Below are 27,506 nucleotides of genomic sequence, written 5' to 3' on the forward strand. Positions count from 1 at the left end.
ATAGAAAAGGGTTTAGAAATATTAAAATTGTAAGCAATTGGTAATTAAAAAAATGTCTTTAAACTCTGGAGAAGCCAAAATGTGCTTAGTTTAGAATCTTAAGATCTAATACTGAATTTATTCTAAATTTTCTGATGTATTGACAATATCACTTAAATCGATAGGTAACATTTTATATTCCATATTTTACGGATGCATGTATATTTATTTGGAGTCTTTACACAATGCACAATGTCAAGTTAAACATAGTAAAAGGTAATATATTATAATCTTAGCAGATTTGCCATACACACTGTGATACATGATTATCCAGCGAGTTCTTGCGACGTCTTACACACAGCTGCTCCTTCAGTTAGTATGCTATTACTGACATTTTAATAGAAATACATTTCTTATTTGATATACAAATATTGTTCTCTCTTTTGTCGTTAATAGATTATTATTATGAAAAATGGTGAAATCAAACATATTACCTTTCTGTTTATACATCTGACACGAAATGATATGCCCGGCTAAAAGTAAAATAAATGCAACAGGCAGACATAACGCAAACTTTCTCATAATGGGCAAGCACTCACCCATTGGATCAACATCTTTCAATTTATTAGCATGACAAAGGACACAATTATTTTGGATATGCCTGAGTGCAATTTTCATTAACTCTGCAATGATTTATTAACAAAAGTGTCAGGAATGTAATAAAAGCAGCAGGACTCCTCAAAATGCCAAAAAAAAAAAAAAAAGAAAACTATGGTACAAAATCCAAACATGCCTTGCAGCATCGGGTCACTGAGGTTGCCTGATTCTATCAAAAGCATCACCATGGTGAGTGAACTCTACAATTAACAAAGAGTAAGCACAAAAAATGCTAATATCTCATTTGAATGCAATTATGCACAGATTACTGCTCACTGGAACAAGAAAAAGGATTTTAATTGTCACCCAAAGTTGCATGTAAATCCTGACTTCTGTTTAACTTTTTTTTTTGAATGATTATTGGAACGTTACAGTCAGTATGATATAGTGTGTGTTGTGCATCATAACAGCATAGCACGTCTATTCAATAGGGTAATTAGCAAGATATATTAGAGCTGTTAACATGTTACATTTGTTTGTCTTGGCCATTGATTTTTTATTACATTACAGATGTAAATTCAAAATCTTGGAATCTGACTTTAACGGAATATTCAAAGAGTCATTTAGAATATAATGCAAAAGGGCCTGTCGCCACACCCCATATGTTTGTTTTAGTAAATTTCTTATATTCTCCATGTTATGTAAATTCAGAAGCCTCTTTTATCACAACAATGTTATCTAGTTTTGCTCTGTTATTACTTATACCTGTTATTTAAACAAAAATAAATTATCTCTGTTATTTATACCTAAATCCAACACTTTGTCAAATGGGTGTGTAAAATCTCTTACTGTAACTGATTGGACAACAAGGTCACAAGCCTGACTACTTGTTCAGATATTATTACACTTCTTAGGAAAGAATGGCACAAAACTTAGTTTTAAGAAAAACATTCTCTAGAATTGTTGAAGAGGTATTTCGGGAATATGAACATCTGATACAAAAACCCATAATGCTATAAATAAATGAATACGACAAACTCAATGTCATTAAGCCCAAAATGTAATTTAAATAGTTTGCTTTTATGATTCACAAAATTTTATAGGCTTTTTGCGGTAGACAGTTATCTCCAAGATGGCTGCCACAAAAGACTACAACTCCCATAAGCCCCCAGTTCTCAGTAACTGTTCCTTCATCTAATGCTCTGCTCCAAGTGATAATCTTACAGACTGTCCTACTCTGTTACCATAGTAATAATGTATGTGTAAAAACCATCACTGCATATTACCTCAGCCCTACTGACCGATACTGAATGTATAGTATATACTTTACTGGTGTACCATGCGCCAGTGTGTGGTAAATCCTCCCCATTATGACCTGCCATGTACTAATTGTCTCCATGTGAAAACCATCTTCCCAAACATCACACTTGGCTATAGTTTGTGCTATGGGCAACTTAATGTAGCTGAGCTGCAATACTATGCATTACTTGTTTTTGGAAGGAAGCAGACATGTTTTTCAAATCTGAGACAAGTTATTTAAATCCACCAACAAGCAAAGTCCACCAAAAATCACCTGCCAAACATACTGTGCTATATATCAGGCACCCCATGAAATCTTCCAACATAGTCCCATGTAAATGCATCCATCCTGTTCCCCCAGCCTCCTAACATGCAGTCAAAGACATTGGTGGCATACAGAGGGGGCAAATTATCCTATTTTTCTGGCCTTAAAATAGTTACAATTCCAGCCTTACGCCACCTTAAAGCCCCGTGAACATGGCTATGGAGTGGTCAAGCATGGGGCATTAATGCACCACAAACTGGTGCAAGTTACATCACAATTATATGCCAAGCAGAACCTAGCATCGAACTTGTGATACACAAATCTGAATAGGCACAGGCAGGTAAAAGGTCCATTGACTACAGTTTAGACTGTAAGACTCCGATCATTTTCTAGACAATCATCTAGGCTATTTCATATAAAAACTTGACTTACAACTCTTAAACTTATATTTAATTATGCAGATGCTAGTTACATAACCGTATTGTTACTGTTTTGCTCCTAAAAAATTGATTTTATCATTTTGCTAATATTTTGAAAATCGACTTTTGGCTTTCAACACTGCCTGAATCCTTCTAAGCATGCTTTCAATCATATTCAAGCATGTCTCAAGCAAAATATGATCTCATTTACACAATGTTGGGGCATACTGAGTGACTCACTAGTTGATGAATAATGTTTTATTTTAAACTCTACCCACACGTGTTCCATTGGTTTGATGTCTGGCGACTATGGTGGCCAATCCAAAAATTCTACTTCATTGTCATTGAAAAATTTCTTAACAGTCTCTTGACAATTTTTTAGCCATTCTCCTGCTCTACTGTATGTTGTCCTTTTTATACAAATAGTAGGCAAGTACACAAAGTAATTCATCTTGTACGATACTCACATATAGCTCAGCATTGAGACCACCATCAATCCTGATCAACACCTGATCAACACCTTTGGCTATGGAACAACCCCATATCAGCAGACTTCCATCACCAAGCTTAACCAAGCTCCTTCAAGTTTTCAAATGGTAAGCCTCATTTTCCCTTGATTCTTCCAGAATCATTTGCAGTTTATTGAATTTCATCTCATTGCTCCAAACCACCCATTTTCCATCAAATCATGGGCCTAGTGATGAGATATTTTTGATGAGACATCAACCTCTTGCCCTAGGTATAGAAGAACGTCAATTAATATTCTTCTAACCTTCATTACAATTATATGATGTGATTTGGCAATTTTTTTTAAGCTTAGAGATTATCTATAATGTTGGTTAACTCCTTAGTGACGTGGCCTGAAAAGGCTCTAGAGACCGGGCATTTTTTTCATTTGCGGCGGTTTAAGGGCCATAACTTTTCTTTTTTTTTTGCATGCTACCTTAAATTGTTTTTTGGTGTTTTTTCGGGACATATAGCGCTAGTTAAAAAGGTAATAAAAGTTTGAACATTTTTTTTATTTTTATTTTGGGTTAAAAGTGGAAAAAGGCTTATTTTGGAATTTATAGTACTTTTTTAAATTTTTGAATTAACTCAAAATTAACATTATTATTAAATTCCCTATTTTTTTCGGTGTTTTTGATATATTGAATGTATATCTCAGGCAATGGGGGTGACTATGGCGATGCTTCTTGTAGTGTGGTGGGGTATTTTTTTATTGCATGGGGAAATGTCATTGTGTTTTAATGAATGTTTATTAATATTTTTTTGTGTTTGTGTTTTTACTTTATATGTCCCCCATATGAGGTCATAAAAAACCCCTGGGGGGCATTTTCACTTTTTTTTCTCTTTTACAAGATTTCCCTGTAACTGAGGCATCTATAAGAGCCTCAGTTACAGGGGAAATGACCACCTGTCACTGGGGATTCTGATCAGAGCTGTAGTGGGTCTAATTAGACCCAGAAGCTCTGATTAACCCCCTTTAGACCCAGCAGTCATGTGACTGCCGAGTCTATGGAGCCGATGGCAGTGCCGGCTCTGCTCCTCTCTGCATCTCGCTCATTCAGAGTGATGCTGTGAGGAGCAGAGAAGGGAGAAGCGGTAACAAACCACATTTCCCTTCTTCCCAGGGTCTCCGGTGCCTCTGACACCCGGAGACCGGGCCCTGCTCACGTCAAAGACATTGCTAATGTCTAAGGACGTCGCTGATGTCTAATCTCAGCGGGTGGTCGGAATAGAGTTAAAGAAAATCTTCTTGATTGCTCCTCAACTCCAAATAGTTATCCTTTACTTTAGAATCAACCTAATAGAACACGGAGGTACTAGGGAATGTAATAACAGGTTGTCCATTGTAGAACATAACAATAAAAAGATTGTTCCACCACCAGGAGCAAATCAGATGCAGTTACATGATAAGAATGTACATAACTAAGCATATACTGAAGAGTTGCAAGTCAACTTTATCTATGATGTAAAATGATTGTTTTATAAAATGATAGACCTATGGAGCCCGGAGCCACTCAGGCTTACTTCCATCATTTTATAAAGCCTTTTTTTTGTAAAAACAAGGGCATAAAAAGTTAAAAGAACGACAGATCCTGACAGAGGGAACACGCTCTAATATGTCAGTGTGCTTGTTTTACAATCCTTCATCCTGGTGGTAGATGTCCATTAAGGACTCCTTGCAGGCATGTAGAGACTTATAGCCATTGATACTCCACTAAGGGATTCAGAGAAAAAAAAGATATACCAATTTACTCAGTGTCTACTTTTCCATTACTTTCTGCCAACATTTTAGATTGTGCAATGTGTGCCAGGAATCCTGTAAATATATTGGAATCACATCAGACGTAAAAAGATTAGGACTGTGCTTGTTTTATAGTGAAAAGCCTTAATTAGACAATCGCTCGAATAGGTAACAATTGTATAGATAATAAAATAAACATTACAATATTGTCTTCTTACTAATCACTATCACATCTCATCAAGGACTTAATAAGGCCATAATGGTCCAATCTCTTCTCTAGAGTAACCAGGCTTTTTCATCTTGTAAGTGAATCCCCTTTGCAAGTTGCAGCTATGACCCAGATACTCTCAGTGCAACACTCTAATAATTTGATTGCAGGTCCTTAGGCAAGGGTAACTTAAATTACAATTATGAAGTCTTAGCCTCGGAATTAACATCTGTGTGATGATACAATGATCCGGTTTAATGTTGAAGAGAAACCATAGGTTTTTCACATCACATATAGTTTTCTTGATGAAAAAAATAATAATACGTTCTCGTCGAATTCATCTTTATTTAAACAACTAAACTCTGATCTTTGCCTTGAGTAACAAGCCACATAAAATAAACGAAATACAAAGGAATTGTAGTGTTCAGTAACAAAAGCAATATAATTCCCTTGATCTTTAATCTCTATGCCAATGTCTGTTTTACAGATTATGGCCTCAGCTACTGACAAATCTGCTTAGTGAGTTTTTGGCTGACAAATCTGGCAAAGCAGCCGCTGCCTGTAATACATTCCAAAGGCTAAACATTTTCATAATAGCTACTTTACATGGCTTAGTACGCGTTTCCCTTCAGGACATCAATTTGATTTTTTTTTTTAAAGTGACAGAGTTAATCTTTGCGATTACCCACGGATTCAGATTTTTTTTTTTAATTAGTGGCTCTTCTTCTAACACATTGTAAGAGGATCAGCCATTTTGCCAATGGATGGGTGTTTCCAAAATAGTGATTATAGTAATTTTTCATGTAACGTGGAGCTGCCATTTGGTTGTCTCCCTTTTATTTAGCTCTTATGTTACAGCTTTAATAATAAGAAATGGCACAAGGGTGTATGCTGGGCTGCAGAGAGGTAACATATACTCATGCTGATTGTACAAGTGCTTTAATGTTTCTGACAACAAAAGGAAACAAAGATGCACACTGCAGCAAGTGGAAGCCTTGTGGATCCTGTGTCGTTCTTTGCGCAAGATAGTAATAAAAATTCAACTACAGCCATACAGGATTTACGGGCAGAAATTAAAACTGCAGTGCTCAGTAGATGAAACAGTGGTTACATATTCAATGTTTTATACTGATGAGATAAACAACTAGGCTAAAGGTTTATCTCGCCACAAATCATGAGATACAAATAGTAAACCTAACACAAGAGCTCACAAAAGCATCAAAAAACGAAGATCCATATATATTCTAAGCACTGCATCAAGGGTATAACTACCATAATGGTGATGTGACCAGCGTGAGATCAGCTTAACATATGGGTCCCAAATCATTTACTGCCTCTACTATATCAAAGCTTCTGTATGCTTATCTCTCATACTTGTTCTTTATCTCAACTTTATAGTTATCGGGGAAGCTCAAATATGCAGGATGCTAAAGAAATAGGAGGGCATAAATACTGCTTCTGTTGGATTAACATCAGTATGAGACACTAGTAGCTCATTAATAAACAATAGTAATTCTAATAGTAAGAACAATATTGCAACAAGATGAACGGTTTAATTATTTTCACCCTGTAATGAAATATTAAAAGCAACTTTATTAACTTATTTCTAAAAGATTTGGGCTACCAAAATCATTAACCTCACTGTTTTGAGGTTAAAACACTGGATCTAGTTTCAGCTCTATATGATGGATTAACAATGTATAAGGGGTTAAGCGTTTGGTGTCCAGGGGTACAGCTATTCACTGGGGTGTATTTGTGACACCATAATGAGATTTATTCTTGCCCCTTTAAGTATCTATCATCATTTTTCTTAAGCTCTATTACCTAGCAACTCACCTTCGTCATATTACCTCTGGGTCTACAATGAATGCGTATAACAGATAGACGGAACTTGAGAAGCTATGGCTGGCTCCACTACACCCAGCTGCCATAATATGGGGTCCCCCGCATGTTGGCTCGGTTGCAGCACTGCTGGGTCCTATGCAGTTTACCTGGGATATTTGGCACAAATGCAGGGTACACTTCAGTCACCTATGCAGTCACCCAATACTTTTCACATCACACCTTACGGATAGTCTCACCTATAGCAGCAGAGCATGGGAAATTTCAGATCTCTGCTCCGCTGTTCCTTATCCATCTCACAGACGGCCAGTGTGCATAATAGAAAATCATGTTGGTACAGAAAACTTAACTTTAAATGTTGAATGACAAAGAGAATTTGGATGTTAACGCTCATTTGACAATTCATAAAGCACAATAGTGGAATATTTCTAGGGTTATAATTCAAATAATCATGGGTTATTAGTAGTAGTAGTATTTATTTACAGAACATCATTAATTCCATGATGCTTTAGATTTAAAAAGTAGTTTATATTGCATAAAATAAGCAAAAAGAAGTCCAAAAGGCACAAAATTAGACTAAACTGGCACAAATGGACTGAGGGCCCTGCCCATGAGGACCCACAATCTCTCTCTCTCTCTCTCTCTCTATATATATATATATACACTCACCGGCCACTTTATTAGGTACACCATGCTAGTAATGGGTTGGACCCCCTTTTGCCTTCAGAACTGCCTCAATTCTTCGTGGCATAGATTCAACAAGGTGCTGGAAGCATTCCTCAGAGATTTTGGTCCATATTGACATGATGGCATCACACAGTTGCCGCAGATTTGTCGGCTGCACATCCATGATGCGAATCTCCCGTTCCACCACATCCCAAAGATGCTCTATTGGATTGAGATCTGGTGGCTGTGGAGGCCATTTGAGTACAGTAAACTCATTGTCATGTTCATGAAACCAGTCTGAGATGATTCCAGCTTTATGACATGGCGCATTATCCTGCTGAAAGTAGCCATCAGATGTTGGGTACATTGTGGTCATAAAGGGATGGACATGGTCAACAACAATACTCAGGTAGGTTGTGGCGTTGCAACGATGCTCAATTGGTACCAAGGGGCCCAAAGAGTGCCAAGAAAATATTCCCCACACCATGACAGCACTACCACCAGCCTGAACCGTTGATACAAGGCAGGATGGATCCATGCTTTCATGTTGTTGACGCCAAATTCTGACCCTACCATCCGAATGTCGCAGCAGAAATCGAGACTCATCAGACCAGGCAACGTTTTTCCAATCTTCTACTGTCCAATTTCGATGAGCTTGTGCAAATTGTAGCCTCAGTTTCCTGTTCTTAACTGAAAGGAGTGGCACCCGGTGTGGTTTTCTGCTGCTGTAGCCCATCTGCCTCAAAGTTCAACATACTGTACGTTCAGAGATGCTCTTCTGCCTACATTGGTTGTAACGGGTGAGTCACTGTTGCCTTTCTATCAGCTCGAACCAGTCTGCCCATTCTCCTTTGACCTCTGGCATCAACAAGGCATTTCCGCCCACAGAACTGCCGCTCACTGGATGTTTTTTCTTTTTCGGACCATTCTCTGTAAACCCTAGAGATGGTTGTGCGTGAAAATCCCAGTAGATCAGCAGTTTCTGAAATACTCAGACCAGCCCTTCTGACACCAACAACCATGCCACGTTCAAAGGCACTCAAATCACCTTTCTTCCCCATACTGATGCTCGGTTTGAACTGCAGGAGTTTGTCTTGACCATGTCTACATGCCTAAATGCACTGAGTTGGCGCCATGTGATTGGCTGATTAGAAATTAAGTGTTAACAAGCAGTTGGACAGGTGTACCTAATAAAGTGGCCGGTGAGTGTATATTCATATATATATATATGAATCCATTAAATGTTTGCTTACATTTGGATTAAAAAATCCAATGTACATGGAAATGTCCTGCTATATTGTTCTCGCACTTCACTATGACAAAGGTCAAATGGAGATGATAAAAAAATAATTGGAATAAATGATAGAAGGGCTTAGTAATTGTACCTGGTAATATACACTGTAAAAATTAAGCTCATTTAAAAAACAAATGTAATTTAAAATTCCAAATAAAATTAGAATCCTTCAATACATGAAACACAAAGAACAAGTGCTTTAAATAGCAAGCCTTTTAAACTTTTGTGAAGTGCTCATATTGTCTCAACGCTATATAATTTCATATATATTGTAAAAGACAAAGGGCCTGACTTACTAATGACTTTCCCTCATAATTGCAGGAAATTGTGCTAATAGTCCAATTTTCCTTGATTGCGCTATCACAAAATATTTAGTTAGCTAGCCCTTTTTGTTACTGATCTTTGTCTATTTTTTCCCTTCTGTCAAAGATTGACTTTTTGCCTGGCTGTAACACAGAGGATCTTGCCACATAAAGCACCGCCAGCTGCCTCTAGCTTTGGCTCAATGTAACTAAATGTTCCTACCCATAAATTGGTATCAAAAGTACTATATTTGACTTCTTTGTATTATCGTCTTCTTTACATTTGTGTAACTAACTACAACAGTCCAGCCAAATACCATAAATTGTACAATTATAAACTTTTATTGAGGTCAAATATATTTTAGAATAAACTTGAATGAAGTAATGTTAATGCTAATTTTATCTATAGAAACATCCATAGTCAGCAGTATATTATATGTGACACTGCCATGAAGTTGAAGACTTGATGCGTTTATTCATCTTGGGCAAATGTAGTCTAGATCTATTTCATATAACAGAGTCCTCTTGAAGTTTTAATTTATGCACTCATGCTCACATATGTATGCATGTATATATATATATATATATATATATATATATATATATACATACTGTATGTATATAGAGCATATTCACATCACATACACTCACATTCAATACCATAAACAAACATGCAGCATATACATACACTATATTCATACAGCAAACAGAGCATATGAAAATCTCATATACACTTGGGGAAGATATATCAGACAATCACCCCCATAGAGTATATGCACATCACATATACACACATATAGAGCATAAACACACACATATACACCATACATACATCACATATACACATACATACAGCATCTACACATCACATATTCACATCCGTACATTTATACATTTATGCACACACATACATACATACTCACTCTCTGCTGTCTGCTCCAAAATTTCTTATGTGTCCCTGACACTTCTGGTAGCTACTACGGCTGCCACCCCTGTAGTTACACCTCTGAGGTCAAACTTGGCATAAATATCATCTATAATCTGCACCAGTTTTACAGTACAGTTACAGTAAATTTGATTTTCACCTTGCCCACTTTAAAAAAAAAGTATCATGTGGGGTACAAAAGTGGTAAGAAGGTTCAAAATCTGTGGTTTGTAGGCCAGAAAACTTTTTCAGTTTTCTGGCCTACAAGACATTATTCATCTGGCCCATAGTTGAAAGTGCAGGCTTCATATTAAAGAAACCCTGTCACCAGGGACCTCATTTTCACTAAAGACAGGTTGCAGAAGCCCATTACAGCTGCGGTGCAAATCTGCCTTTCTGCTTTCTCTAAGCATTTGCATTACAATAAAATTGTGTGTTATAACTTAACTGGCACCCTGACAGAATCTTCTGTGTAGTCACAGGGGTTGGGCTTTGGTTTGGATGCATTTCAAAAAAGAACATGTGACATTTCTGTGCTGCTGACTTCTCAGCTCTTGGCCCCCACCTTTGTGCTCCTGAATTGCAAATGCTTAGAGAAAGCAGAAAGAAATATTTGAAATGCAGCTGCATTGGGCTTCTGTAACCAGTCTTTAGTGAAAATTAGGTCCCTGTTGACAGGTTCCCTTTAAGATCCAATTCTGGACTATGCAACTTTTTTGTCACTCTTGGGTTTTTGGGGACATTTGCATGAAGTACACACAAACTCACTGGGAATAATTTGTTGCTCCTCATTTGCCCCAATAAAATACGAAATTGCTCATTGATGGGTGGTTTAGTGTCTGATTTGGCACATTTTGTTAACTATGTTACCTTTTTAAAAAAATTATACAATGGAGAAAAAAAGTACAAAATTATACTTGCCTCTCTGTTCTCCTTGGAATCTTGCACTGTCTCTCCATTGGTTCATTCTCTGTTTCAATACATAGTTGACAGAAGGTCTAACCAACAGGGAGGCAGTACTGAATGCCTAGGGAAACTGACAGGTAAGTATCCATAGTATTCGTAATTAATTAATGGTTATTTGTAAGAGATGGAAATACATTTTTAAGAATATAGGAAAACCCTTTAAGAAACTTGTCTAACTGGGAAAAACTTGCAAAAAGTGCAGTGATGGCATATATTAGTAAAACTTCAGGACGGCTACTATGAAATTCTTTGTCATTACTATCACTGACTTTCAAGTGTCATAATATTTTATTATTCCGACGTCTGCGTGAGACATGATTGAATTGCATATTTATGATTTCATATTGTAAATACCAGCTACCATCTGGAAAACTACAATGTTATTTATGTCTGCTTTACTCCACAGCTAGAAAATATCGGTGTGATGTTACAAAATGACATTCACATTCATAATACTTTATTCTGAATAAAAGTATTGCACATAAAATCCGAGTTTTGATGGGTGGTGAGGTCATAATAAACAGAATTGTGAGCCTTGTGCTTCTGAGACGCAGTCACCCTGCAATGCACCACACCTAAATCACAGGGCTTCCGGCTGGTTTCAGGTGGTTATGTGTAGTTCATGAAATACAGACAGTAAGTCAACCATATTTTCTAGACAGAACACTGTAAGCGGACACAGACTTCCAGTATCATGGCCATCAATATCTCTCTCTTAGGCTATTGTCCCATTCTGTAATAATAATGCTTTCAGTTTGGGATCGTTCTCACTGATGTCTTGAAGACTATGATGCCTTAGGTCTGTGCCCCTGCCCATTGTCTTACTTATGGTTTGGGAAAAACACAGCTGTAAAACACTGAACCACAGATGTGAGAATAAGTTCTCAAAGGCCCAGGATCGACCTAAGAAGCCATTACCAGTACATTGTCAAGCAGTCTCACATTTTCAGATGACGTTCCCTTCATGGCTTAATGTGGTGGCAGCATGAAACAAATCTACGTACAATGGTCATATAAAGTCAGGGAGATGAATAGCGCAATACTGAAGTCAAGCTTTCCCTTCCCCTTCCTCTGAGAAAAACATGATGCACCAGACTTCTGGAGAGCAGTGATGTCTGTGAATGTAAGGGGTATTCTTAGGCATGAAGAAGTTGACTTTAACTCAGTTTCAGCTTGTGACCGGCCAATAAAATTGGGATGCCTGAGACGTGCCATCTTTCTTCAATATTAGCTTCCTTATATTTGTTTCAGCCTGGGTCCCACAAGCCCTGTTAGCAACCTGCTGACTGGCTCCTGCCTTGATCTTATTTCCTCATAGTTCTGTGAGCCAAGAATACATGCCCACATACTAACAGACCTCAGATATCAGCAAGATGCTCCAAGACAACGGCTACACACTTAATCTAGATGTCATGTCAACCACACAACGTATCTCTGCATTAAATAAAAAACACTCAAATTATTATAAACGTCCATAAAATGGTTAAGATTCTATAAATACACTAAGGATCTGTATGAAGTACAGTGAGTATAATTTGCCATGCACCACTAATACGGGGCCTGGGCCCACTACGTAATTTACCTGTTTACCTTTGGGCCAGTCTGAACCTGTGTGTGAACCTCTTTGGTTTTTAACCTTTATCATTTCACACTTTTCTAAAAGCACATTGTATGCTTGTTTTTTTCCAAGCCTTAGAAAGATAAGTTATGAATATTGATCAGTATTGATATTGCTTACATTGTTATGCCATAGTTGACAGGTATTCACTCCATTAATATCCCACATCATATTATAAGGATTGTCTGGGATTTTTATTGATGGCCTATCCTCAGGATAGACTATTTATACATAATCGGTGGGAAAATATACCAATTTTTATGTACGAAAGAAAACTAAGAATTGCATGGAGAATTACTAACCTGGAAGATACCTGACAAATCTGGAATCTGGATGAAAATGCTTTGTTCTTTTTGCTTAATAAAGTTTAGTAAGATAGATTGGGGTATTCAGAAGTCGAGGTGCATTTTCGGGGTAGAGTTGGATAGTTTCATAGAAGTTGTAGAGTTTAGGATATTAGGTAAAGTTAAATTCATTATGAGTAAGTCAATATTTTTTTTGTTTAACCCCTCACCAACATGTGACCTTTCTGTACGTCACACGTCGGCTCCCCCTGTATGGAGAGAGCTCACGGGCTGGGCCATCTCCATACAAGGTGAACGTTTGCTGCATATTGCAAACTATATGGGTGCACCTAATAGCTGGCACACATCAAAAATTATATTATGTGCTCCTAACTATACGGGCACACCTAATATATGGCACACAAAAAAATGCTATAAAATGCACCAAATAGATGATACACAGTAAAAATAATACAAAGTGCACCTAACTATATGGAACATCTAATGGCACACAGAAAAATGACAATATGTGTACCCATCTTTACGGAGGCGCCTAATAGTTGGCATACGGAAAAAATTATATGAAGTGCACCAAACTATAGGAGCGCACCCAATAGATGACACACCAAAAAAAGTTTATGAAGTTCACCTAACTATATGGCGCATCTAATAGAATACACAGAAAAAAGTATATGAAGTGCAACTACAGTAACTATACGGGCACACCTAATAGTTGGCACACAGAAAAAATTATATAAAGTGCATAAAATAGATGGTACATAGTAAAAATAATATGAAGTGCACCTCACTATACAAAGCACCTAATAGATGGCACACAGAGAAAATGACATAAGGTGTACCCAACTATATGGACGCACCCAATAGTTGGCACACAGAAAAAAAATATATGAAGTGCACCTAACCTCTAGGAAAAATTATATAAAATGCACCAAATAGATTGTACACAGTAAAAATTATTTGAAGTGACCTAAAATATACTGAGCACTTAATAGATGGCACACAGAACAAATTACATACAGTGCACCAAACTATACGGACGCACTTAATAAATGGCACACAAAAAAAATTATATAAAGTGTGCCAAACTATATGGGCACAACCCACAATAATAAAAAATGACACTGCCTAAAAAGGCTACAAATGCACCAAGCTAGTAATCAGGATACCTATCGCTACAAAAAGTACAGTGCAGCGCTGCTCACATTACACACTGAAAAGTCCAGTGTACATATTGTGAACACAGTGCACACTAAAAAGTGCACCATGCAAAAAGGCGTTACAAATGCACCTAGATCAGGATGCCCAACTACGACTAAAGAGAATACTGTGCCGCGCTATTCTGCTGTCTACTTTGCATAAAAAGGGGGCATCTGGGACAGACATTTTATTAAAGGGGGCCATCTGGGGTGGACATTTTATTAAAAGGGGCCATCTGAGTGGACATTTTATTAAGGGGGGCCATCTGGGGTGGACATTTTATTAAATTGGCCATCTGTGGTGGACATTTCATTAAAGGGGCCATCTGGGTTGGACATTTTGTTAAAGGGGCCATCTGGAAGTGATATTTTGTTAAAGGGGCCATCTGTGGTGGACATTTCATGAAAGGGGGCCATATGGGTTGGACATTTCATTAAAGGGGGCCATCTGAGGTGGACATTTTATTAAAGGGGGCCATCTGGGGTGGACATTTCATTAAAGGTGGCCATCTGAGGTGGACATTTTATTACAGGGGCCATCTGGGGTGAACATTTTATTAAAGGGGCCATCTGTGGTGGACATTTCATGAAAGGGGGCCATATGGGTTGGACATTTAGTTAAAAAGGGCATCTGGGGTGACATTTTGTTAAAGGGGCCATCTGGGGTGGACATTTTATTAAAGGGGGCCATCTGGGTGGATATTTTATTAAGGGGGGGCCATCTGGGGTGGACATTTTATTAAATTGGCCATCTGTGGTGGACATTTCATTAAAGGGGCCATCTGGGTTGGACATTTTGTTAAAGGGGCCATCTGGAGGTGACATTTTGTTAAAGGGGCCATCTGGGGTGGACATTTCTTTAAAGGGGGGCATCTGAGGCGGACATTTTATTAAAGGGGCCATATGGGTTGGACATTTCATTAAAGGGGGCCATCTGAGGTGGACATTTTATTAAAGGGGGCCATCTGGGGTGGAAATTTCATTAAAGGGGGTCATCTGAGGTGGACATTTTATTAAAGGGGCCATCTGGGGTGAACATTTTATTAAAGGGGCCATCTGTGGTGGACATTTCATGAAAGGGGGCCATATGGGTTGGACATTTAGTTAAAAAGGGCATCTGGGGTGACATTTTGTTAAAGGGGGCATCTAGGGTGGACAGTTCATTAAAGGGGGGTATCTGGGGTGGACATTTCACTAAAGCTGGCATCTGGATATTTAGTTAAAGGGGGCATCAGCGGAGGATATTTAATTAAAAGAGGGCATTTGAGGTGGACATTTCATTAAAAGGTTTTATCTGGGGTGCATATTTCATTAAAGGGGGCATCTGGCGTGCATATTTCATTAAAGGGGGCATCTGGGGTGGACATTTCATTAAAAGCGAGCATCTGGGGTAGACATTTCATTTAAGGAGCCATCTGGGGTGTATATTTTGGTAAAGGGGGCATCTGCTGTGGACATTTTATTAAAGGGGTCAACGACTGTGGACATTTCATTAAAGGGGGCATCGGCTGTGGACATTTCATTAAAGGTGGCATCTGGGGTGGACATTGTATTAAAGAGGGGCATCTGAGGTGGACATTTCATTAAAGGGGGCAACTGCTGTGGACATTTCATTAAAGGGGGCATCTGCGGTGGACATTTATGTCAAGGGGGACTCTGTAGTGGACATCTCTGTAAAGGGGGCTCTGCAGTGGACTTTTCAGTAATGAATTGCAGCTGTTGTTGGACATTTATTTAGATAAGTGGCTGCATTTCCTACCCTAGGGCTTATATTCCAATCAATAACATTTCTCTATATTTTGTGTGTGGTAAAATTAGGAGCCTTGGCTCGCGAGTATTTACAGTATGAGGGGGGGTTCAGCTACAGAGAGTTCAGCGCACAGGGACAGGGGCAGCCGGGAGCAGCATCCACATCTCCTACACTGTCTGGGAGATCTGGTCTGGACAATGGTTGGGTTGGAAGGTTTCATGCAGTTAGGGCAGTGATTTTCAACCTTTTTTGAGCCGCGGCACACTTTTTATACTTAGAAAATCCTGGGGCACACCACCAACCAAAATAGCACAAAATGACACTAAAAGGCCTCCCTTTACTAATAAAAAGGCCCTAGCTGCCTCCCTTTACTAATAAAAAGGCCCTAGCTGCCTCCCTTTACTAATAAAAAGCCCCTGGCTGCCTCCCTTTACTAATAAAAAGCCCCTGGCTGCCTCCCTTTACTAATAAAAAGCCCCTGGCTGCCTCCCTTTACTAATAAAAAGCCCCTGGCTGCCTCCCTTTACTAATAAAAAGCCCCTAGATGCCTCCCTTTACTAATAAAAAGCCCCTAGCTGCCTCCCTTTACTAATAAAAAGCCCCTGGCTGCCTCCCTTTACTAATAAAAAACCCCTGGCTGCCTCCCTTTACTAATAAAAAGCCCCTGGCTGCCTCCCTTTACTAAAAAAAAGGCCCTAGCTGCCTCCCTTTACTAATAAAAAGCCCCTAGCGGCCTCCCTTTACTAATAAAAAGCCCCTAGATGCCTCCCTTTACTAATAAAAAGCCCCTAGATGCCTCCCTTTACTAATAAAAAGGCCCTAGCTGCCTCCCTTTACTAATAAAAAGGCCCTAGCTGCCTCCCTTTACTAATAAAAAGGCCCTAGCTGCCTCCCTTTACTAATAAAAAGCCCCTAGATGCCTCCCTTTACTAATAAAAAGGCCCTAGCGGCCTCCCTTTACTAATAAAAAAGCCCCTGGCGGCCTCCCTTTACTAATAAAAAGCCCCTGGCTGCCTCCCTTTACTAATAAAAAGCCCCTGGCGGCCTCCCTTTACTAATAAAAAGGCCCTAGCTGCCTCCCTTTACTAATAAAAAGCCCCTGGCTGCCTCCCTTTACTAATAAAAAGCCCTTGGCGGCCTCCCTTTACTAATAAAAAGCCCCTGGCGGCCTCCCTTTACTAATAAAAAGCCCCTGGCGGCCTCCCTTTACTAATAAAAAGGCCCTAGCTGCCTCCCTTTACTAATAAAAAGCCCCTAGCTGCCTCCCTTTACTAATAAAAAGCCCCTAGCTGCCTCCCTTTACTAATAAAAAGGCCCTAGCTGCCTCCCTTTACTAATAAAAAGGCCCTAGCTGCCTCCCTTTACTAATAAAAAGGCCCTAGCTGCCTCCCTTTACTAATAAAAAGCCCCTGGCGGCCTCCCTTTACTAATAAAAAGCCCCTGGCGGCCTCCCTTTACTAATAAAAAGCCCCTGGCGGCCTCCCTTTACTAATAAAAAGCCCCTAGCTGCCTCCCTTTACTAATAAAAAGCCCCTAGCTGCCTCCCTTTACTAATAAAAAGGCCCTAGTGGCCTCCCTTTACTAATAAAAAGCCCCTAGATGCCTCCCTTTACTAATAAAAAGGCCCTAGCTGCCTTCCTTTACTAATAAAAAGCCCCTGGCGGCCTCCCTTTACTAATAAAAAGGCCCTAGCAGCCTCCCTTTACTAATAAAAAGCCCCTGGCGGCCTCCCTTTACTAATAAAAAGCCCCTGGCGGCCTCCCTTTACAAATAAAAAGCCCCTAGCTGCCTCCCTTTACTAATAAAAAGGCCCTAGAGCCCCCCCTTTACTAATTAAAAGGCCCTAGAGGCCCCCCTATACTAATTAATAGGCCCTAGAGGCCCCCCTTTACTAATTAAAAGGCCCTAGAGCCCCCCCTTTACTAATTAAAAGGCCCTAGAGCCCCCCCCCTTTACTAATTAAAAGGCCCTAGAGGCCCCCCTTTACTAATTAAAAGGCCCTAGAGGCCCCCCTTTACTAATTAAAAGGCCCTAGAGGCCCCCCTTAACAAATAAAAAGCCCCAGCCTACCTTTACTAATAAAAAAAAAAAAAACCCTTGCTACCTTCCTTATACAAATAATAACCTTATATACTTACCCTTGATGTCTTCTTCCGCGTACCGTCACTCCTAATGGCGATCCGCTCACCTTCTGTAGCTCCTGCACCGCGCGCCTCTGGTCACGTGACTTACGCGACCTGACGTCAGGTCGCGTCAGTCACGTGACATGGGCCGCGCGGTACAGGAGCTACAGAAGACGGGCGGATCGCCGACGCGGGACTTGGAGGTAAGTATGGGGCAGAAATACGGGGGCGCGGCGGCAGCTCGACACCGGGGCAGCCTAGTTCGGGGAACTTTCCCCCGCGGCACACTCAACCTTGTGTCGCGGCACACTAGTGTGCCGCGGCACACAGGTTGAAAATCACTGAGTTAGGGTATGTGATTGACTTTCCTAAATAGATGGGTTATAAGAGAATGATTGTAGTTCATCATTAAATTACTTTTATGAACAGTACAAGATTAAGGATATAGAGGATATTGAGTAGCACTTAAGTCCTAACATCCGGGCACATGTTGTTTTTAACGCTGGGGGAACCCGGGGCCCATAGGACACTTAATCAGCCACTGACTAAAATGTTATTACTGTAAAAAAGCTGCCACTGGCCAGTTACATATATCCCACCCTGACAATTCCTTTGATTGGCCAGGTGTCGTCACTGAAGTTTCTTTGCAATATCACCATGTCAGCCAGCATAGTGATATCCATGCTGTACTATTAAGGCGCAGGGCATTAAATGGGTTTTTCCATGAAAGAAAATTCTCAAATTTCAATCCCTTAGTGATGCTAAGTTCACATAAAGACCTCTTACTTTACAATTTTACTAATGTTTATTGCTTCTATCGGTTAGTGATGGTAATTTGGGGACTCTAAGCAGACACTTCATGTTCCCTCTAGTGCTGTGTGAGTCAGCACCCCCTCCCATGGATAAAGACCTTATCTGTCTGTAGCTTGTAAATTTACCCTTTTTACACTGTTGTGTTCCGGCTGTCTGTGTGTGTGAGCTCGTCTTTGTATACAAGGGTGGTGGCCGATGCAGAGGGGACCTCAGAGCAGTGTCAGACAAGAGAAGAACTTGCCACGGTCGACCGTAGACTTCTGATTTTTGGTCGGATTCTGGGACAACCGACAGCAGGATAGAGACAGGTTGAAATTATATCTGAGAAGTGTTGCATTTTGTTAATAACAGTGAATTAAAAACTGTGTTATCTTGTTATGCTGGGTATATTTATGAATCTTGTCTTAGTGGAAATACCCTTTTAAGGAGTTAATTGACTGTTATGGCTGACAATATTAATGAGTTGAATTGTATGCATGTGTTGTTATTAGTGTTGAGTGGACCTGCATGTTCTGGAAGGTGCCAAAAATTTATTGTAGCCTCAGTTTCCCTGCTCTGTTTTTCCTATTTTACTAGCTAAAGGTTATCATTACCGTATATTCTCGTGTATAAGCCGAGTTTTTCAGCACAAAAAATGTGCTAAAAGACGTCCCCTTGGCTTATACACGAGTCTATTACAAAAAAATGTACCCACTTAAAAAAAAATAAACTTATATACTCACCCTCCGATGTCGGTGCGGCTCCCCTATGTCAGCGCGGCTCCCCGATGTCGGCGTGTCCAGTCTTCTTTCTTCTCCTCGAATCCTCTTCTTTCTTCTTGCTTCTGTCATAGATGCGCCTGCTAAAAGAAAACATGGCCGCGTCCATGAGAGAAGCAAGAAGACAGAAGAGGAGCCGCAGAGAAGAAAGAAGACGGGATGCGCTGACATCGGGGAGCCGCGCTGACATCGGAGGGAGAGTATATAAGTTTATTTTTTTTAAGTGCTGTGGGGGCAGGCTGTATACTACTAGGGGCTGGATGTATACTACTGGGGACTGGCAGACTGTATACTACATGGGGGCTGGGAGGCTGTATACTACTGGGGGCAGGCTGGCTGTATACTACTGGGGGCTGGCAGGCTGTATACTACTGGTGGCTGGCAGGCTGTATACTACTGGTGGCTGGCAGGCTGTATACTACTGGGGGCTGGCAAGCTGTATACTACTAGGGGCTGGCTGTATACTACTAAAGGCTGGGAGGCTGTATACTACTAGGGGCTGGCAGGCTGTATACTACTGGGGGCTGGCAGGCTGTATACTACATGGGGGCTGGCAGGCTGTATACTACATGGGGGCTGGCAGGCTGTATACTACATGGGGGCAGGCTGGCTGTATACTACATGGGGGCAGGCTGGCTGTATACTACTGGGGGAAGGCTGGCTGTATGCTGCTAGGGGCTGGCTAGCTGTATACTACAGGGGGCTGGTGGCTGTATACTACTAGGGGCTGGCAGGCTGTATACTACTGGGAACTGGCTGACTATATACTAGTGGGGGCTTGCTGGCTATATACTGGGGGGGGTTGACCAATGCATTTCCCACCCTCGGCTTATACTCGAGTCAATAGTTTTTCCGTTTTGGTTGTAAAATTTGGGGTCTCGGCTTATATTTGGGTCGGCTTATACTCGAGTATATACGGTATTTGTCATGTTACACATATAAAATTCAATTATGAAAACCACAAGCCAAATGTGTCAAATACTAAAAAAATTAAATAACACATTTTTTTTTAAATTTCCGGTATATAATAAAGTTAATTAAATATCTTCTCTCAGTGGAAACAAGTAACATTGTCATAAGGGAATAGCAATCAGTGGTTGAAGTGGTCACACAGATGCATGAACAGTAAGATTCAATAGTAACCTGCCTCTTCTGTGATTGCTATGTTGACCATTGACCATTTATTCTGTACACCATACCTCAGTCCAGTTACAATACTGGGATATAATTGCATTTTTCAAAGTTATACCATTATTGACAATACACACAAAGGTATGGTTACACAGATCTCCAGGACTATTACCTAACACTGTCTGGAGTTGTATGGTCTAAACTGCTGACACATCCCCTTTAATTATTATTCCCACCAAAATGATAAAGCATCTGGCACAACCATAGAACAATTGGGTAGGAGGACAGGCTTGATGTAATTAAATTCTGTGCCTACTTTAATCAATGGCTGTCTACAGAGTCGTGGCCCAGGCATCCATCATGACTAAAATGAACAAGATTAGGTGTGAATATAAAAGCTATTAAAATATCACTATTTCAGAGTTGTGATGCTTGAATCCAATGGGTAGGTCTGAAAGATTTCCAATCCCAAATAATAATGTTATGCCGGTGACATCTAAACGATCAAGTTCCATTCATTCATACACAACCGCTAAAGATAGCTATTGGCTCAGCCATCAGTAATCATTGTACATACAGTGAGATCATATACATGTGAATTACATCATATGGTCATGCAGCTTCACTTCATACAGCAAAAGAACTTCAATATGTACTGTCAAGAATCAACAGCAATAAAGATGAAGAATAGTACATATCACATACAGTATACAAATGTGTCAAAAGCGAGAATAAGAAAGAATATTCAGACAAGATAGAGCAGTAATGTTGACTATGAACTTTGATGGCATCGAATCTCATGTAGGAAGGATCCCATCCCCCAGAGGACCAGGCAAGGTAAACATCAGATACAATAAGATGTACCAAGATAGAGCATCTATTAGGGTCAAAACTAGGTAATCAGGCAGAGTCCATAGGGCTGGGTGAAGAGTAATTGGCAAGGTGTTTAATTGCACTATACTAGCAAAATTTGGATAAATGTATCCAGGCAGATCTTCACATAGGCGGTATGGGTGGGCGCTTGGGGCCTGTGGCCCTATTTGAAGATTTGCCATGAGTTTTTAAAAGAAAAAACTAAACTCACCTTCAGCTTCTTCGGCATCTGCAGTGGACATTTCTTTAAAGGGGGAGTCTGCCATGAACATTTCTTTAAGGGGGGGCTCTGCTGTGGACATTTCTTTAAAGGGGTCTCCGCTGTGGATATTTGTGTAAAGGGGGGCTCTGCTGTGGATATTTAATCAATGAAATGCGACTGCTGTCAAAAATTTTATTACAGTAGCTTCTGCATTTCCTACCCTAGGGCTTACACTCAACTCAATTACTTTTCCCATATTTTTCTGGTAAAATTAGGAGCCTTGGCTTATACACAGTATTTACAGTATAAGAGGAAGTTCAGATGCAGAGCACAGAGGCCAGCCAGGGGCAGCCGTCCACATCTTCTACACTGTCTAAGAGATATGGTTTGGATGGTCTTCGAGATAGACAGTTTCATGCAGTTTGGGAATGTGATTAGGTTTAGTAAATAGATGAGTTATAAGTTTGAAGTTCATCATTACATTACTTTCATGAAAAGTACAGTACACATTTTGGATAGTCCCACGTAGAATAAGAAAAAAATGGCACTTGGTAGCTTCAACTTTTAGTCCTTTATTGATGCATACTCACAAAAAAATACTCAGCACACAGGGGGTGGAAGGACACACTTTTGCACCCCTATGGTGAGCAACCCCTGACCATAGGGATGTATAGTGTATCCTCCCTCCCCCTGTTTGCTGTGCATTTTTTGTGATTTTTGTGCATACGCGCAATAAGAATGACCACAAACAGTTTCAAATTTTGGAAGGACTTTGTCACTGAGCAGTGCCATTCGAAAACATTTTTTCCCGTTTCCGGCACGTTTTGGTTTGGACATTGTGGGGGCCCTAGTCATGGGAGACTTAATCCCAGTGCTTAGTACTTCATTCATTTTAATTTCCACATGCCCATTGTGGAACTATTGGGGTCATCTCAACACAGTGCTATGCATTTTGTTGTAAGATATTGTGCTTCCAACAATGATGCACTGTGGCGCGATCCACGTAGATCCTGCGCCCGATATGATGCATGTGTCACTCCCCGCTTAGGTCTGCCAGAATTCACCGTCTTCTTCCCGGTGCATGTAAGTACTTGGCTTGTGACACAAATTTAAATGTTAAATCCGGCACTCAGTCCGAATCCGTCAGATCGTCTGACAGCCCGGCCCCCCGAAAAGTCCGGAAACCCGACTAAAATGCGACCATGGGCCCCACAATAAATAAGCCCCTATTCTATCTGCCCACTTCAGAGATAAACATCAACAAAATCCTAAAGGGATGCGTTTTTTTTGTACTAGAAACAGTCAAACCCAATTGGAGGGGTGAGGACCTAAATAAAAAACTTAACATTAGGGAAGGCTTCTGGATATACCAATTGGGAACACTACATCCAGATGGTCTGAACATAGATTTTGAACTAAAAAGTTTCCTCAATTAATTCCTCTAGCAAAATATACCGCATTTCCATTTTTGAAAGATAACCCGTAATGAGCTTCACGATACCTTCTGTTGCATTTGACATTCCGGGACTTATTACATTTAAAACTTTACTTTATAGGCTGTAGGCTGTCCGGATATACCGCCACTCTGGCTCATTATAATAATGAGTGTAGTTGCGACATGATCACATTATGAACAACTACAGAGAGAGTCTACAGTGCAAAAATATAAATAATAAACAATGAAAGAAGTTCCGAGGGTACTTTCATTATGAGGAAAAATCATAGTAGGTGTCGATATGAGAGCTAGCGCCATTGGCCAGAGAAGTAAGGTGGAACAGGGGTGTGTACTGGCTCTGACCATTGATTGGTTCTCTTAGCCGGACCCTACGATTGGATGAGCATAGGGGGTATGTAACGTTGGGATATCGCAGGCATTTGCCTATAACTTTTGTATATAACTATAAATGCACTAGCGATAAGAAAACGATAATGAGGATGCTAAAAACCACAGTTATGAAAAGACTTTTATGGGGAGATTAGTGAAATACACTATTGGTTATATGAGCAGAACAATGTAATTTTACTTTGCGGGCTGTATCAAAATGTGGAGAATTTGAGAAGTGTTAGCATGAGTTTTTACTTTTTGAGAAAGAGATTTATATGTACATTAATGCACCGTATTTTGGATTTAAACACCAGATATTATGTAAAACACCAGGCCCTGGAAGAAGCCAGAGAGGGCAAAACCTAGATCAGGCGAGGTGTTTTTAAGAGAAACTTTGTGATGTGCACGATTTCAATTCTATCTTTGTGAGTACATGAAAATAAAAATATTTAACTCTGTGCCTTGGTGTTTCGCACTATCTGTTCAGAAATTTCCAAGTACAAGATCTCCGTTTGACCTCGGGCATGAAAGTGAAACAAGGTCTTTTTTTTTTCCTCCAAAAAGTTTATTTATGCCAACATTATGCAAAAATATCATAATATAACAAAAGTGCGTTCTCTACAAAAATAAATTCACATACCCCATTCTGGTAATCACTTCTAGTCTGAAGGAATCACTAGCCCAGATCCTGAGAAACTACCACTAAAACCAGAGAGGTCTTTAGAAGTGCTAAGTATGCATGCTTTTTATTTTCTAGCTTTTGGAAAACTCTGCCTGCTCTGTTATTTTAGTATCTGAAAAACCCCTTTAATACCCCTGTAAATTACATAATAACAATATTGGTTAGTATGTGGGCAGTATTTCTGGATGATGAGTATAAACATGTTTTTACTGAACTTTTCAATGTGAGGGTCTGTTTTTTAGAAAAGTCTTTTTCCGAATTCGGTACCTTGATCTGTAAAATCAGACAAAAGAACAATGGATAAGCGGCCAAGTATTTAAATTATTTACTGTACTTTAATAACAAAGAAACATCCAATTCATATATATAATGTTTGGTACTTGTAGTGGAGCTTATGGAACTTTACAAAAAATATGACAGAAATATCAAATTGTACAGAAAATGTAGATTTTATTCCATCAGCTACAGTGCACAAAATGCCTGTTGAAATTACACATGGGTTTGTTACATGGACTATTCTTTGTTTTATCTTTAAATAAAAGGGGGGGGGGACTACTTTTCTCCACCTCTCAACAGCATGACAAGGGAACAGATGGCAATTTAAAGGAAGAATTTATGACAGCCACAATCTTAATGTTGCATAAAGAAAAGAAAAGACTTGCATCAAAACCACTGACAAATGTACTTGCTAATATTAATGCACTCGCCATTCATCCAATATGCTTCCTAATTGCTTTTCTGTACATAATAATGTGGCACCTGCTGCTCAACATTGCAAACGCATCAGGATTTCTCCAAAGTCAAACAGCTCTGCAACCGGCCCTTTCCCAGTGATAAATGTAGAGCACTGTATCACGCACAGTTCCTGTCAGTGACATAATTAAAATTTTATACTTACAGAAAAAAGATAGTAAACAATCCATTCTTAAATGGATTCACAAGAGGAACTCTTGTTCCAGCCAACTTCATAATTAGCATGCATCATGTATTGCTAATATATCCATGACAGGAAAATAACATAAGTGAGCTAAGTTGACTTGCTTTAATACAATAGCATGGAAGGCAATTAAAATAGGGTTACAGTTTGCAATTTTCATGCAGATACTTGCTTAAGATTGTAATATGTAAACAGGCATTTTAACACTGTATTTAAAGCCTATTGTTTTGTGTGATTCTTAGTGGGAACAAAAAACAAAAGACCTCATGATTATTTATTAAAATGTTCCGGTTCAGCAATTTATGTAGCAATTTAATCTCCACTTCTTTATTTCCGAAAATTTGAGGTGCTTTGTATTATGGTTGGCGCACCTACTAATTACTTTGGAAGCATCGAGTACATTTGTTCGTTATCTTCTCAAGAAGGTTGCATGTCTGCCATAACATGCGGCTGATTAACCAGAAAAAGGGGTACAGAAAGTGATGAACCGTTGAAGAAGCTTAAATTCAGGAGTTGACAAACAATTTAATTCAATTTTACAATCCAACGTGTTCTTAAAGGAAATCTACCACCAAAATCAGGCATGATAAACCAGGGACACTTACCCTCCTTGAAATGATTCTTCTCAGGATGGAAGAAATATGTACTTTTTTATACAACTGGCTTGATCACTGTATGTGGTTGAAACAAATTTGGTCAGCATGCTAATAATTCTACCGCTTTTAACTTGTAGTAAATATATACTTCAGCTAACAAGGCTTTATACAGTTATACACTAGATCATCATCATGTGGAAACATTGGCTACCTGTCCCATTCAACAAGTGTCATACCACTTGCCTGAATCGGTTAGGGACACAATGCACAGGAGCTTAATGAAATGTTAGAGTTTGGAGTCATCCAGGCATCGACTAGTCCTTGGGCATCTCCTGTCGTACTGGTACCTACCAGATTCTGTGTGGACTACAGGCTTCTAAACGACCAGACCATCAGTGATGCCTTTCCAATGCCCCACATTGATGATGAACTCTTAGATCGACTTGCTGGGGCCCACTATGTTACCACCCTGGATCTCAGCGTGAAAGGGAATAGGATCTGATGCTGTGGCCAGATGCTGGTACCACCGAACTAAGGATTATTTGGGACTGACACGGAAAGAAGGTTCTATCAAGGACTCCCATTGCTAATGGATAACTTAAGCGATTGAAATTCGGTCCTGGCGTTCTTCATTTTGTGGGACCTACTGGTCCGTGTTGCTGGATTTGAGTAAAGTGCCATGTAAACCCTCAGTTTTCGATTCCTGTCTACTCTCTAATACTTATCCCGTCACAGATACCCTTTAAGAGACCATGTCTCTTCAACCTGTCTCTATCAGTCTTAGTGTACACAATTTCAGTTCCCCGTAGACACGACCCTGTACCTTCTAACTTAAGGTCGGGGAAGCCATCTTGGATTTCTGTGTGACTGCCATGGAGCTGAGTTTCTCTTTCTCTGCTCCCTGCACTCTAGCCCCCCCCCCCCCCCGCCATGGAGTCCAGGACAGAGCTAACACTAATACACAGACACTGAGTTCCTGCCGGCAGCAGTGTGAGAAGTGAAAAGCTACGGCACAGCAAATATAGTGTGTTGTGGAATAGCAGATAGTCTCATCTCTCTTTCTATGTATCAGATACTAGTACAATGTTCAGAAATGAAATGAAAGTGTATATAAACCTTGTACCCTGATAATCTAACCACAATGTCAGCTCACAAAACTAGATGGATCGTAATGTGTCTGCTTAGAGAGTCCCCGCCGACACTCTGGAATCTTACACTCACCATCACTGAGTGATAGGAGCTAAAACAGCAATAAAACTGAGTAAAATTGGGAAGTAAGGGGTTAAAAATTATCTTTATTGTGTTAACATCACTAGGGGATTGAAATTTGAGCATTTTCTTTCATGAGAAACCCCCTTTAAGTACAGGACCTATCCTCATCTAAGCTTAATTTGCATATTGGGTACTTTATGATTTCTTCTTTAAGATGGTGCTTCTGGGTTTGAACAAACACTATAATACAGAAAATAAGTAGTGTGAGAAAAATGACATTGACACAAGACAAAATATACACAATATTAACAATATTTACATAATGGAGCAGATTTATCAAGCTGTCTGAAAGTCAGAATATTTCTAGTTGCCCATGGCAACCAATCACAGTTCAGCTTTCATTTTACTAGTGCTCATGAATATTTTAAAAGGGAGCTGTGATTGGTTTCCATGGGCAACTAGAAATATTCTGACT

Source organism: Engystomops pustulosus, chromosome 3, assembly GCF_040894005.1.
Source record: "Engystomops pustulosus chromosome 3, aEngPut4.maternal, whole genome shotgun sequence".
Taxonomy (NCBI): Eukaryota; Metazoa; Chordata; class Amphibia; order Anura; family Leptodactylidae; genus Engystomops; species Engystomops pustulosus.